Here is a 14,083-nt window from a genome sequence, read left to right on the forward strand (position 1 = left end):
GCACTATGTGTAATTGTGACATGGATATAAAGGAAAACTGTTTCACAATCTGAAGAGAATGATTGACTCTTTAAATAATTTGAAAGTCTATATCATTTGGAATATTTGGTATCTAAATTGATGATTGTGTCAATTCACGTATAATCTGTGTTTTGCATTTAAAAAAAAAAATAACACTTACCTGCAGATGTTGGTTCTGGGGTTGTTGACACATCTGCATGGGCATTACACATTACACAATAGGCATGAAATATGATTAGCAGAGCACACAATTTCAACTTAAAATATAATCATTTGTAAATATGAACACACTAAAACACATGAAGCTTTGAGTGCTCAGGAGCTCATATATTGGGTAGTCATGGATATGTGGTTGGGGCGTCATACTTGTAGCCCAGAGGTTGCCGGTTTGATTCTCGATCCACCAGGTTGGTGGGGTGAGTAATTAACCAGTGCTCTCCCCCACCCTCGTGCATGACTGATGTACAGTGAGCACGGTACCGTACCACTGCACTGCTCCCTTTTGGGTGTCATTGGCGGCTGTCCCTTGCACAGTTGGCATAAATGCAATTCCATTGTGTGCAGTGTTAACTTGTGTGCTTTGGAGTGCTGTGTCAGAATGACAGTGGGATTTGGAGTTCCCCAGTTGAGCTTTCACTTTCACTTAAAAATGATTCGTAGGTGTGAATCTTACGAGTCAAACGCGCATTCACTATGGCTATTCAACATGGCTAGTATATTGTTGTTTTCTACCAGACAAACAGAAATTCAACCAGCATTTGGCTAGATGGCTGGTGTTAATTCAGAGCCCTGCATGATGTAATGTCATGCCAAGGTGCTCATTGACAATGTTATTCATTTGCCAATGTGCTACAGGTAATGTCAAGTTACAAAACTTGCAGAGGCAGTCTGAGTTTTATATTTACTTAGGTAGCACGGCACGCATATTCTTATTGAGCCATTCTAATGCAGATTAATCTCTAGATGAACATGATTATAGTGAGATGAATCTAGGCAAGGCACAGCAAGGCAATTTTATTTGTCACATTTCATACCCAAATGCAATTCAATGTGATTTACAAAAAAAATCTAAAGTAAAATAAAATGAAACTCTAGATTGTCTAGAAAATCTAGATTGTTTCAAAAATAATCTAGAACCACCACTATTTAGTCTGATGGGGTTTTACATTGAGCTGCTTTTATCTATGTGAAGCACATTGAACTACTTACTATTGTGTCTGAAAGTCGGTAGGCCTATATGGCTGCATAAATTGACTAAGAATCACAGCATAGTCCATTTTCTTAATTTCTTCATTATCTCTTAGATTTCAACTTGGCTAAGATGTATACATTACTTTCAAAAACGTCATGTTTAGGCGGACCTAGCAAACAGTTACAATTTCATAGTGCAGGTATTGACCCATCTAGAAATCACTGAATGTGCATGCATCATTGACTCAAACACAAACAAACACAAATAGACAGTGCAGACCCTAATGAGAGAAGAACTGCCGTCCTGAGGCCTATACATGTTCAAAAACAGAGACCCTGAAAAGTACAGTTGTTAAACTATTCTGAGAGGGAAGAGGCTGTTCCAGAAGAATAGGGGATGTTTGTGGTTACAAGAAATTAAATGTACCGACTGGACTGAGGACATCATTAGGAATGCCCATGTCTGTGGCGCCCACTTCATATATGAAGTTATCGTGACCATCCATTTTCTTATTTCAGATAAAAACCTGGCTAGTTTCTTTACAAATTTGCAGGGCATGGTCGATTCTGCAGCCAAATATTGTTATATCTCTGTACAAACAGTAAAAGGGTCTATACACTCCCAGTCAGGGCTGGAATGCTAATCTGACATGTAGGGTATTTCCCCAGTGGACGGACAGTCTTCATGGGGCGATGCTGTTGGTGAGCAACCCACTATTTAAATGGGCTCGTCCTTTGGTCATTTTCAACATTGTAGTGAACCAATCAGGATATAGTAAATGCAGCCCCACCACTTAACACTAGAACTACCACGGAGGGGTCAATTGACCTTTTTACCTAAAAGCCCCACAAGGGGGTCATTTGACCCTTTGGACCCCCTGCGGACACTCCTTTTGTTGTGGAAATGTAGCTGTTAGCACCTCAGAGCTGTCACTTGAGACACAGAGAGTGTGTGTGTGTGTGTGGATCATTTCCAATGCCTGTTGAGTGCTGTATCTCTGCATCTGGGAGAGGAGCTTCTTTCACCACAAAATTCTTGAGGGAAATGAAGCAGTAGTCCACATGCACTGGTATTTATCCATCTAACAATTGCCAGGTTGCATTCACATGAGTCGTTATGGTCACATGGCATGGGAGATTCACACGTTACAGTTTTTCTCGATTGGTTTGGCTAATTTCTCGAAACTGATTTCATTACATAGTAAATGTTCAACAGGTCAGATGGTATTGTAACTTTTCTAGTTAGTAGAAAATAATTTTACAACCGTGTATACTACAGTTTCCTCTGTTATTTGGCTAATTTCATGACATTTTTTCAAACGACATTCTGTTTTGAACAATTGCTAGTTGCTTTTGCATTTGTCCATGTTATTTTGTGAATGTTATCTCTGTTTTGAGAAATGAGCCAAACCCATGAGAAACCTGTGATATATGGGCATTACTTTCTGTATATGAATTTACAGTAAAGAAAGTTACTGATAAATGTCCTTGGTAAATTATCTGTGTTGTCAAACTTCAATGTTTCCACTCACTTTTTCATTTTTATACATAGTCGAAATCTGTTAGCTGAACGTAGATAAAACACCTAACCATTTTGACTGGCAGTGCTTACACAATGGCAAAGGGACAATTTATTTTGGGGGTACTGATGATATATGTGGGGAAGAAATTTAGTTTTGACACATGGGTAAACTGTTTTTGGGGTGATATGAGCGAGTGATGAGGATCCAAGTAGTTATGCTGAACCATCCAGTTTATTTTGACAGAAGGACTAAATGAATGCAAATGAGTCAAAGCAATTGAGAAAGATCTATGCCATTTTGATGGTACTGACTATTTATATGTGAGACGGTTTAGTGCTGATGCAAGAATGAGGTGTTTTGGGAGGTATATGACATTTTGCTAGTTATCTGAACTGTTGTGCAGAAGTGTAAGAATGTTTGGCCAAATGACCCAATGGTTATAGGAATGTCATCTCAGTTTCAAGAAATGAGCCAAACCAATCGAGAAAAACTGTAATTCAACCATTATCTGGTTGCAGTCATATGATACGTCATGATCACATGGGACATTCACAAGTTCATTGATGACTTATATGAAGAAAATGTGCTGACATGTTTTCAGGACAACAATTACACTGAGAATCAACCAATTGGGATAGATCAGCAAGGTACATTCATTTGAAAATTGTACTAAATGTAAGCTGATAACTGTAGGATACTTGTACATAGCCATTTACAATGATGTACTAAATGATTGAGACATGTACAAAAGCATTTGAAATTTGATGAAAGCAATGATAAATGCCATTCTGTTGTGAGGAACTGCAAATTATTTTTGGAATTTGTCCATGTTTTGAGAATGACATCTCAGTTTCAAGAAATGAGCCAAACCAATGGAGAAAAACTGTAACACACTGTCCGCCAAACTGTGCTATCTGTCTTTGCTGCTGATATCTTCATGCAAGTTGCTATTTACCTGTGGTGATTTTGGAGGCTGACCGCCCTTGGGAAGAAGCTTTCTGTCCCTGTTTGTCTTGGCTGTTAGCACTGTAAGGTGTGACCCCCTCACCCCTCACCCCACACACGGCCCCTAACAGCCTCATTACCATAACAAAATGAGTGATTAGTGTATTAGGTAAAAGCCACCGGGTCAAATGACCCCTCTCTGGTACTTCTAGGTAGGCAGAAAAATCCTGGTAGTTCTAGTGTTAAAACACTACTGAAAGAGTTGTATGGTAAGGGACGATTGAAGGCAAAACATAGATCCTGTCCATCCCTATTCTCTAATGAGGTTGGGCAAGACACCCTTACCTGTGCAATACGCTGAGTTGCAGGGAAGTGACTGGAGTTCATAAACAATATAATTTCCTGGACACGCCTTCACACGAATGTCCAGTAAATAGTTGAAGCAGTCCGAGCCCAGGGTTCCACACACTGTTCTGTTCACGATGCCGTCTTCTGGTTGTGGATGTCCACCACTGAGCCAAAATGGACGGTCTGTTCCACACCGATCCCGTGGCACACAGCTGTCTGGCATACGGACACTCACCTTCCCATGCATCATCCTGTACCAGCCCTGGAAGCCACTATTGTCACATCTGATAATAGACTGGTCCAGGTTGGTGGTGGCCCTCCAGATGTCGTCCAGTATTGTGTAGCTGCTGCACGGGTCCGGATCTGGTATGGGTTAGGGGAGGGTGTGAAAGTCAATTCTGTTACCGAGACATAAGCTTACATTAGCAAAGAGAACATGCACAGGTGTAGAAACCTGTAGCACATACACATAGTGACACACACACACACACACACACACACACACACACACACACACACACACACACACACACACACACACACACACACACACACACACACACACACACACACACACACACACACACACTCGTTCGGGTCCGGATCTGGAGTTAGGGAAAGGTGTGAAAGCCTATTTTGGCATTGAGTCATGTTAGCAAAGACAACATGCACATGACCTGTACACACACACATACTGTAAGTACATATTTGTGCGCGCACACACACACACACACACACACACACACACACACACACACACACACACACACAGACACACACACACACACACACACACACACACACACACACTCACACACACACACACACACAGGGCTGCTGACAGCTTTTGCTGGGCCCGGTGTCCTGTCTATATGAGCGACCCGTCGAGATGTGATTCTCTTCACTACTGAGCATGCGCACGCATGCGCACACCCTCGCGGTGGTTTTCGCGGGTGATTGCCCATCGAATTGTGAGACCGCAAGTTACGATAGGATCCCCTGAGACTGTCAACTTTAATGACTCAAACTGTAGCCTATGTCCTCCTGAGGTTACCACCAGTCATCCATAGTCTAGTTAGCCTATAGCCTGTCCACCGACTGTCATGGACTGAAAGTTACGATATAGTCTATCCCCTGGGGGGAAAACGGGAAATAGCGTGGATCATCCAGCAGATCATTGGAAAATCTGCGAAATAGCGTGGCCTCGAACATTTGCTACTTTGTTGCCTAACCGTAATCGCTCACACACTCAGTCTTTTCTGATCGATGTTACAATGTTCGAGGCTATTTATGTAGAGGAGGCGTTCTCATTGCAAAATGGAAAAAATCGCCACCTCTGATTGAGCTGTCAAAATGCTCCCTCCACCCTTTTCACTCAAGAATTTGAATCGACTGCATTGTAAAATGCCTGAACATGGTAATAAGAAATGCACTGGTGGGGATGTTATGAAAATATGATTCCGGTCATTAAAAGACAGACGTCACATCTACCAAAACAAAGCCACAATACGCTATCTATCTGGGGATATCTAAAGCGCGCTTGTTTATCCCCATACACATGATTTCATGTGGCAATTTGCCTTGCGAGCCCACGTCGCATTGAAACCAAACCAACAGCAAATGACTGCATTAAACAACCCATAGCCAGGCCCTGATCCCAAACACTTTCTCCAGTATTTGCGCAAACTCAACTCAGTCTCTTTCATATGGCACGTTTGTTAACTTGCTCAAACGAGAGGCTCACGTTATTAAACTCCGCACGAACGATTGCACACCCCTGTCTGTGAAATAAACAAAGTAATGGTTATTAAAACAGTCCTACGTGGACCGATTGAAACGCCTTCCGCGGAAAATCAAGGTCGCTCATTTAGATGAGGCATCGCAAATCGATAGAACACCACTATCGAATAGGGCGACCGGTCGCTCATCTCGACGAGGCAACACATCTCGACAGAACACCGGGACAAAATGTCTGAATGCCAGATTATGCACATGCACACACTATAATTAAAAAAGCTATTGCATCGCAATTATGGAAAGGTTATTTAAATGCAGACCAATTACATTAATAAAACAATATACATTTGACTGTGCCGAAAGCATTTGAGCATGCAGTAACACTTTATTTTAGCGTTACATCTATTAGCACTAATACATACAATATTAATGCCTGCGTAAGTAGCTTGTAAGGCATGTATTAAGCAAAATCATACAGTTGTTAGACATTTATTTGGAAATACTGTATGCACAATACCAATATAACCTTAGTAAGGACCTAGTAGACCTAGATTTCTATTTATGACTAAGCAGTAAGGGCCAGAATACAATGTGTATAAGCTCCTGGTACACTGTGTGAACAAACCCTGAACAGTGTGAAAACAGATGTGGAATAAGGGTCCCTATTCTAAAGTGATGCATTGGTCAGCCCAGATGGCTGGCATAGGGCCCCCACACTACCTAGGGCCCCGACTCTACCGCCCCCCGCCCCCCCGGAAAACAAAGTGTAAGAACATTTCTAATTCTGCATTAGTCTCCTTGGTTGTGTTGATCTCACTTTTTCTAGTTAATGAGGTGAGAAATAGGAAGCATTATATAGCAAGGATTGGACGTAAACTTCTCAATACACCAATTAGTTTTAATTGTAAAAACCCTACAATAAATGCAGAATATAACGATGAGTAATAGTTTGGAAGCAAAACTAAGCTATTCCTTTGTGATAAATAAGTTAATGTTTGAGAAACTTATCTCCAAGAAGTGCAGTGCATGATGGGTACGCCCTTAGTCAGCAATGCAATGCATGGCCAATGCAGCAATGATAATATTTCTGTTGTTACATACATGGCAAATTGTTTGGATAGCAACTAAATTTCACGAGTGAGGGGAGGAGCTAAGGACATAGGCTCAGAGCTGGGTAGGTTGTCTGTTGGCCTAGATTGCGTACCCATCATGCACTGCACTTCTTGAAGCAAATGTTCTCGAACATTAACTCAATTATCACAAAAGAATAGTTTAGTTTTGCTTCAAAACTATTATTCTAATGTTCTGCATTTATTTTGGGGGCTTTTACAATTAAAACTCAGTGGTAAATTAAAACAATTACATCTCACCAACCCACCGTATTTGACAAGTGTACGTTCAATCCTTGCGATATAAAGGCTCCTTTTACCTTCTGTACATTGTTATGATCAAGAGAAAACTAGATGACTTAACTGTTTAAATATTAATTATTTAATTGGGGGGGGGGGGGGAGACGGCTAGGTAGTGCGGGCCTGGGTGGTGTGGGGGCTCTAAGTAACAAGGGGGACTTTGGTAGTGTGGAGGCCCTGAGCATCTGAGCTGACCAATGCATCACTTTAGAATAGGGACCCTTATTCCGCATCTGTTTTCACACTGTTCAGGGTTTGTTCACACAGTGTGTCGGGAGCTTATACACATTGTATACTAAACTCTACTCATTGAAAGCCATATCAAATGCTTTACATTCCCCCATAGTGAACACAAACAAGAAATTACTGCAATGACACATGTGAAGTGTGTGGCAGGTAATATGTCAGGCATCAAGACCAGAGTGGTTGTAATATGATCACTTACTTGGATAGTTTGAAGCGGGGGTTGTTGGCACATCTACATTGGACACCATACAGGAAATATAAACTTAACAGCAGACAAGATAGCAAAAACAAATATGAAATTGAAATGCAATCTTTGAGTAAAGAGAGCCCTACCTGTACAATATGCAGAATGGCACGAATAAAATGGCTGTAGTTCATAGACAGTATAGTTTCCTGGACACGCCTTCACACGGGTGAAAAAAGAATAGTCACAACAGGAGGTCCAGCTTCCACACACTGTTCTGGTGACGATGCCGTCTCCTGGTTGTGGATGTCCTCCACTGAGCCACAATGGATTAGATGTTCCACACCGATACGGTGGCACACAGCTGTCTGGCATGCGGGCACTCACCCCCTGATACACCATCCTGTACCAGCCCTGGAAGTTGGTGTTGCTGTCACACCTGATGTTGGACTGGTCCAGGTTGGTGGTGGCCCTCCAGGTGTCTGTAAGATTCCTGTAGCTGCTACAAGGGTCTAAAGGTTTAGATGAAATATGGTGGGCATTATGAGAGTCATATGTCTATGTTTTCTGCAACATCCCTGTAGAATGCTGCAATGCTCTGGAACTGATATGGGTTAATAGAAATTCAGAAATGGTTTCGTTTGTTTTGATATATAGAGACGTGTGGAGAAATTTTTAGTTTCATCTGAGTTTTCTTAACCTTCTACTATTCTTATATTATATTCTCATTTTATTCTCATGATTTGGCTGGGGAAGTCCCCATATAGTGACATATTCTTGTGTGTAAGCTTTTCTGTAATGGGTCACGGGACACTCAACATTGTTGGAAACATATGCATCTACTTGGTGTGGCTGCTGAACACCAAATATGAAATTGCATTCGCTGGACAACAAGACAATGGACAGTGCATCCGGCCATGCGGGACCCCACATGCGCAGAAGAAGCTGACGACATGGACTGTGGGGGAGGGAAATGGTTAAATACTGGGTGCCTTTGTATTCACTTCAGAGCTTGCTGGGTGGAATACTTCCTGTCTCCACGCAGTAACTTCTCCGGCCGTTAACAATAAAATCTGCAGTGCTTACCACCTGAGTTGTTTGTTTGCCGATATATTTTTTTTTACTACATTTTGGTGTCAGAAGTGGGATGGATATCTCAGGTAACGCAGGAGAGGACATTCAGCTGGACTTCAATTGACCAGGCCAAGCGGAGTCCCGTTGTGACTCATCCACTGGAGGACTTCTCCTGTGTGCCCTGATACTCCACCCAGTATCTGCGGCCACAGGCAACTCAGCGGTGAGTTAAATTCTTCCTGAAATGTTTGCATGTTTTATGACAATTGTATATACTAGTTTGGCTGATATGCTGCTGATGAAATTATATCAGAGAGCAAAAGCTTGTAAAGTGGCAAGCTAGCTACAGTTGTCCTAAGGTTACTTTATTTCAGAGGAATACATTGAACCAGAGGCACGATGCTCTGGTCAGTAGTGCACAAAATGCATGTATAGCTTTCACAAGGATACATGTAAGAGCTCTAAAACCAGCTGAAGTCTAGACACAACAGGTGACATCATAAGTTCACGGTGGTTTGTAAGCGGAAGGACACAGCTAATGGATGCATTCAAAATGATCCTTGTGTATTAGAACGGAAATCAAATTCAATCAGAAAGCCTGCTTATAGATGCATTTGGTTGGGGTGCTGAGATTTCAAAACTGTGTGAACCCAAAGAAGCTACTTTTCACAGAGAGTATTTGTGGCCCCATATTGAAACGGTTTCACCAAGGACACTCTGCAAGAGTCGTTAGAGACTTAATACTATACTACAACGAAAGTACAGAGAGCCTTTCATTAATATATTACGACTAGTTTATTGACATTCTAGCAAACGCAAATTTATAGCAATGGCTTTGAGTTAAAGTCAAAATATTTAACTAAAAGGGGGGGGAACCACATATCTCTGCTGTTTAGGGTTACAGTTTAAGCTGGCAGACACAGTTCGAGGAACTGGGGTCGACAGGTACATCCAGGCAAGAAAAGTCTGGTCAGTGCCTATAGCGCTAAGTGTCTAAGCACCAAGCAGGGTGTCAAGGCACCAGGACAGTCCATTGGTGAGAGGTCACCAACCCGTGGTGAAGGCCACTGGGCCCTATATGTTTGTAAAAGGCCTAACGTTACGATAGTCTCTTTTTGATGGTTTGTGAAAGTAGGGTATTGGTTGAGGTTGAAAGGTTTAAACAGGTGTAATTTAATTGTGGAATCTGGGTTCACCAGATTTTCCCCGTCTGTATTAAACATTGGGAAAGTAGAACTGAACGTAAAGAAAGCTGAAGCAGGTTGGACTGAAGAGACTTTGAAGGCTATTTGTTTGTATTTGTGATACTTGTTGTTTGTGCATTAATGCTATTGTTTTAACGTCTGTTGTTTGGTGCTGAGAGATTAGTAATCAAATAAAATACTATTGGATTGTCATCATGGGCTTGAGTAAGAGTAAATCTGTTAAACTTCCAAAAGGTATACATACCCCAGGATGTTTGCAAGACATGCATAATAAGTTTGGAGCAGAATGTGTTGATGAGAGAGTCATAAGCAAGTGGCATGAATGGACAGGGGGAAAATTCCCTATGAATGGAACATTGAGTATAAGCAGACTACAAGAGTGTAGGCTGATGATGGAAGGCAAAAAGAGAGAGTTTAAACCAGAATTGTTGGAGAAATGGGAGCAGGAAGCAGATGAAAGGGAGCGGAAAAGGAGACAGACTAAGGAAAGGAAAGTTAAAAAGGCATGTAATTGTGACACAGACACGGTGATAGATCACACGACAGCAACACATATGAATAGCAGTGGTCAGATACCACCACCAACTTATGTGGATACCCCGCAATATGTCTTTCAGGCACCAATCATCCAAATGCCTGGTCCACAAGGAAATGCAATTAATGTTGGGAGAGCATGGTTTCTTGATGAGTTAATGTCAGTTGCTGCAGAATTACCTAAGCCGGAAGAAGGCATTACAAGCATGGGACAAGGTGGTACTGGAAGGTCTTTACATACTAATACTTTTAGGTGTTGGAGATGCAGAGAATTGGGACATATTGCACGCAACTGTAAGGTTAATAGGGGACCACATACGAGTCATCAGTGACAACAGATGCAGGACTAACTGCTCACATGAACACAGCACACTATCACTGACAAAGACATGATACACACAGGGAAACAAGGGATGTTCCCTGTCAACATGTTCACTGTGAACACAATTTTAAGCATATCTCTTTGGAAAAAATATATGAGCTGCAGTTAATAGCTGGACCTCACACATCTAGAATATGAATGTATGCAGCAATAGTTATAACCCTGGATAAGGAGAAAGAATTTTCTAAGCATAAAAGACCTGGTGTCTGTTTAAAATATTAGATATTTACATACATACATTCACATAATGTGAAGGATGTTCATTGTCACTTTGAAGGACTGACCACAAAGTAATCATAACCATTCAATGATGCATACACGCTACATAGCCTGAGGCTACACGCAGACACCCGAGTCATTTTTCCATGGTTGGCTATAGACATACACACAAGGCCTTTTTGTGAACAAAAAGCAAGCATTGATGGTGTAACATGACATAAGTTGTAGTTAAATACAACCTGGCATAATTTACATTTTTTGAAACGTTAAATTTAAAGGATGTGAGTGAAGTTACAAAGCAGAAGATATGGTAATTTTGTTTAGAGACTTTGAGAGCACATTGATTAGTTTTAAAAAGCACACATAGTCTAAGACTTAATTAGGGATACCAGCAAAAGAGCAACCTATATCTATTATTTGGCATTGATATGTCAAGTCAAGTCAAGTCAAATTTATTTTTATAGTGCATTTTATACACAGGTGCAACTCAATGCATGTGACTTGGTGATATTTGGTGAAATTATAGAAATTGTGATACTAAAGAAAGAGCCTGTAACATCATCGGCGACATGGTCATGGTGAATAGACAATGGTGTTGTGTAAGGGTATTTGCCCCATAGGGGTATGTTTCAAACCAGTTGCAACTTAGTCACTTGAGAGTTATGTATTGGATTACATGCTCTACTCTGGCATACTGGATCCTTGATACATTAAGTATTACGGCAATCACTGCTAAATCTGTGACCCAAGATATGGCCGGTTTTGGGTTTGGTTTTAGGAGATCTGAACCAATGTTGACTGACCGAAAACGACTTGGACTGACTTTGTTTCTGTATGAATGAGTGAAAAGATATGAGGTAAAAGAATGAAATTTGAGACAATATGAAATAGGAAAGATTTTCCAAAATCTAAAATACATGTTATCCATTTCAACAGTTGGAGCCAGAATGCATGGTGCAAATCCTATTGCATGAAAACTGTATTTGTCTGAAATCCCCATCCTAACTCTGAATCCCCATTCTTGTTTAACCCAGACTAACTCTAAACACCCTCCCTACTGACTTGACAAGATGATGTCTAATATAACACCAGTATGTCTTCTGAATACCCTGGCTATATGGCTTCCAACTGTAGAAATGGGGATAGAAAATTAAAGAAATCAGGGTTCCTACAGAGTCTTCAAAAAACAGAGTTAATGAATTCGGAAAGAATAACGTAATCTGACTTGGATGTCTGAGCCGCAAATGATGTGCAGCGCTACCCAAGGCAATACTACAAGAATGTCTTTGAGAAGATATATACAATCTTTGGCGCATATGACTGGTGTCAACTTGAGTGCACACAAATTGTATGAACAATAATGTGTTTTTAAAATTGTCTTAAATTGGTCATGAATTGAGCTTGGAGAAAGCTGGAGGAACCCTGTAGATAGAGTTAGACAACACAAAGGTTTTCTTATTTGTGTCTGTCAAACATCGTACTTCCTACAACCAGAGCAGTTGTGAATGGGCTTGTTCACAAGCCAGCCACTGGACAGGCCAGGGTTCAAACAAGAGTTGACGGAGTCTTTCACGGCTGCATGGTGCATTAGCCGTGAAAGGGGGAGTAAAGGGGACGAAAGAAAATGGGAATTAAAAACAAAAATATCAAGCATTGAACTAGAAATGGTTAACATTGGTAAGCTCTAAGAACATCTATAAAGGTTTCTGGTATACTTCGACACATGCAAAGAATCCAAATGAGAAATGATTATAATACAATGATGAAGAAATGTATACGAGTCAGATGTTTGAGGTCTTTTCCTTCCTCAGCGTGAGGAAAGTTATTTTTCATCCAGAATATTATACAAGGTTGCAAATTCTGAAAATGCTGGGGGATACATGAAGCATAATTCAAGTTTTAGCTTATTTGGTTTACTTGGACAGGGACTATGTGCAAAGTAATAAATACACGTATGAACCATAATGATCACTTATAGTGATTTTCACTTTGTGTGAGAAATTGTTTAGATGAGTGGGAGAGTACTCCAACTTGAGAAACTACAGTTTCCCTTGGTGGCTCTGCCAATGTGTTCAGAGAAGGGTTGGATAAAGGTTTTTAAAGATGGTGAAGTAATGTTATGAATAATTTTGTGCTTGAGTCATATATCAGAATAAAGGATGAGGTTATCAAAACTGAGCAAGTTATACATGTCTATTATGGCACAGTGGTAAATTTAAGGATGTTTGTCCAAGACTTAAGCAGGATCATAGCAGCAACAACAATTAGTAAATTGTTCCCCAGTTTTTCTTTTATGCGTCTCAGTGTGGAGTGTAGAGTCACTCCCAAATGTTTAAATTCATCAACGGTTTTTAACTGGTTTTACATATACATGTATTTTTCAACCTTGTGAAGATGACTGACTGAATTTTCGCAGTTGATAACAGTGTAATACAATATGCGACAGTAAACGGAAAAGATTAAATGGCCTAATTGAGATAAAGATGACACTCTTGTCACTCTTGTGCATCAAACCAAATTGCCAAGTCTAAAAGAATAATATGTGATTAATGTGAAGACGAAATTGTTTTACACTGGTATCAAAGATAGAACAATGTTTCTCCCAAGAATGGATACTGCTGGGTTTTTCTCTTTTTTGTGTCTCCACAGAACTCTGAGAGCACCACAAACCCCCAACATCCAGGACAATCCAGGCCTGTGTTCCTAACTAAGGACTGGAGGAACACAGTAGCAACAAGGGGGTGAAGAGGACATGTCCCATTCATCAACTGGCAGAGGAGAAGACCATGGGCCAGTTACCAGGAAGGACAAGGAAATTAGGCATGGGGCCATCTGGTGATCATGTGACCATCCTCAGTTCGACCACAGAATGTGTTGGGTGCAGTTTCCGGCTAGATGGAGGGGCCTAGGCCTTGACCGATCTCTGGATGACCTCTGTTGTCTGTTGACTGGGTTGTAAATTAGCAGATTATCCAAAGGGGGCATTAGGCCTCAGCAAGGGAGAACTGTGACAATGGCACCATTGTCACCACTATGACAATTACTAATAATCTGCAAGCAACTGG

Source organism: Engraulis encrasicolus, chromosome 1, assembly GCF_034702125.1.
Source record: "Engraulis encrasicolus isolate BLACKSEA-1 chromosome 1, IST_EnEncr_1.0, whole genome shotgun sequence".
NCBI classification, from domain to species: Eukaryota; Metazoa; Chordata; class Actinopteri; order Clupeiformes; family Engraulidae; genus Engraulis; species Engraulis encrasicolus.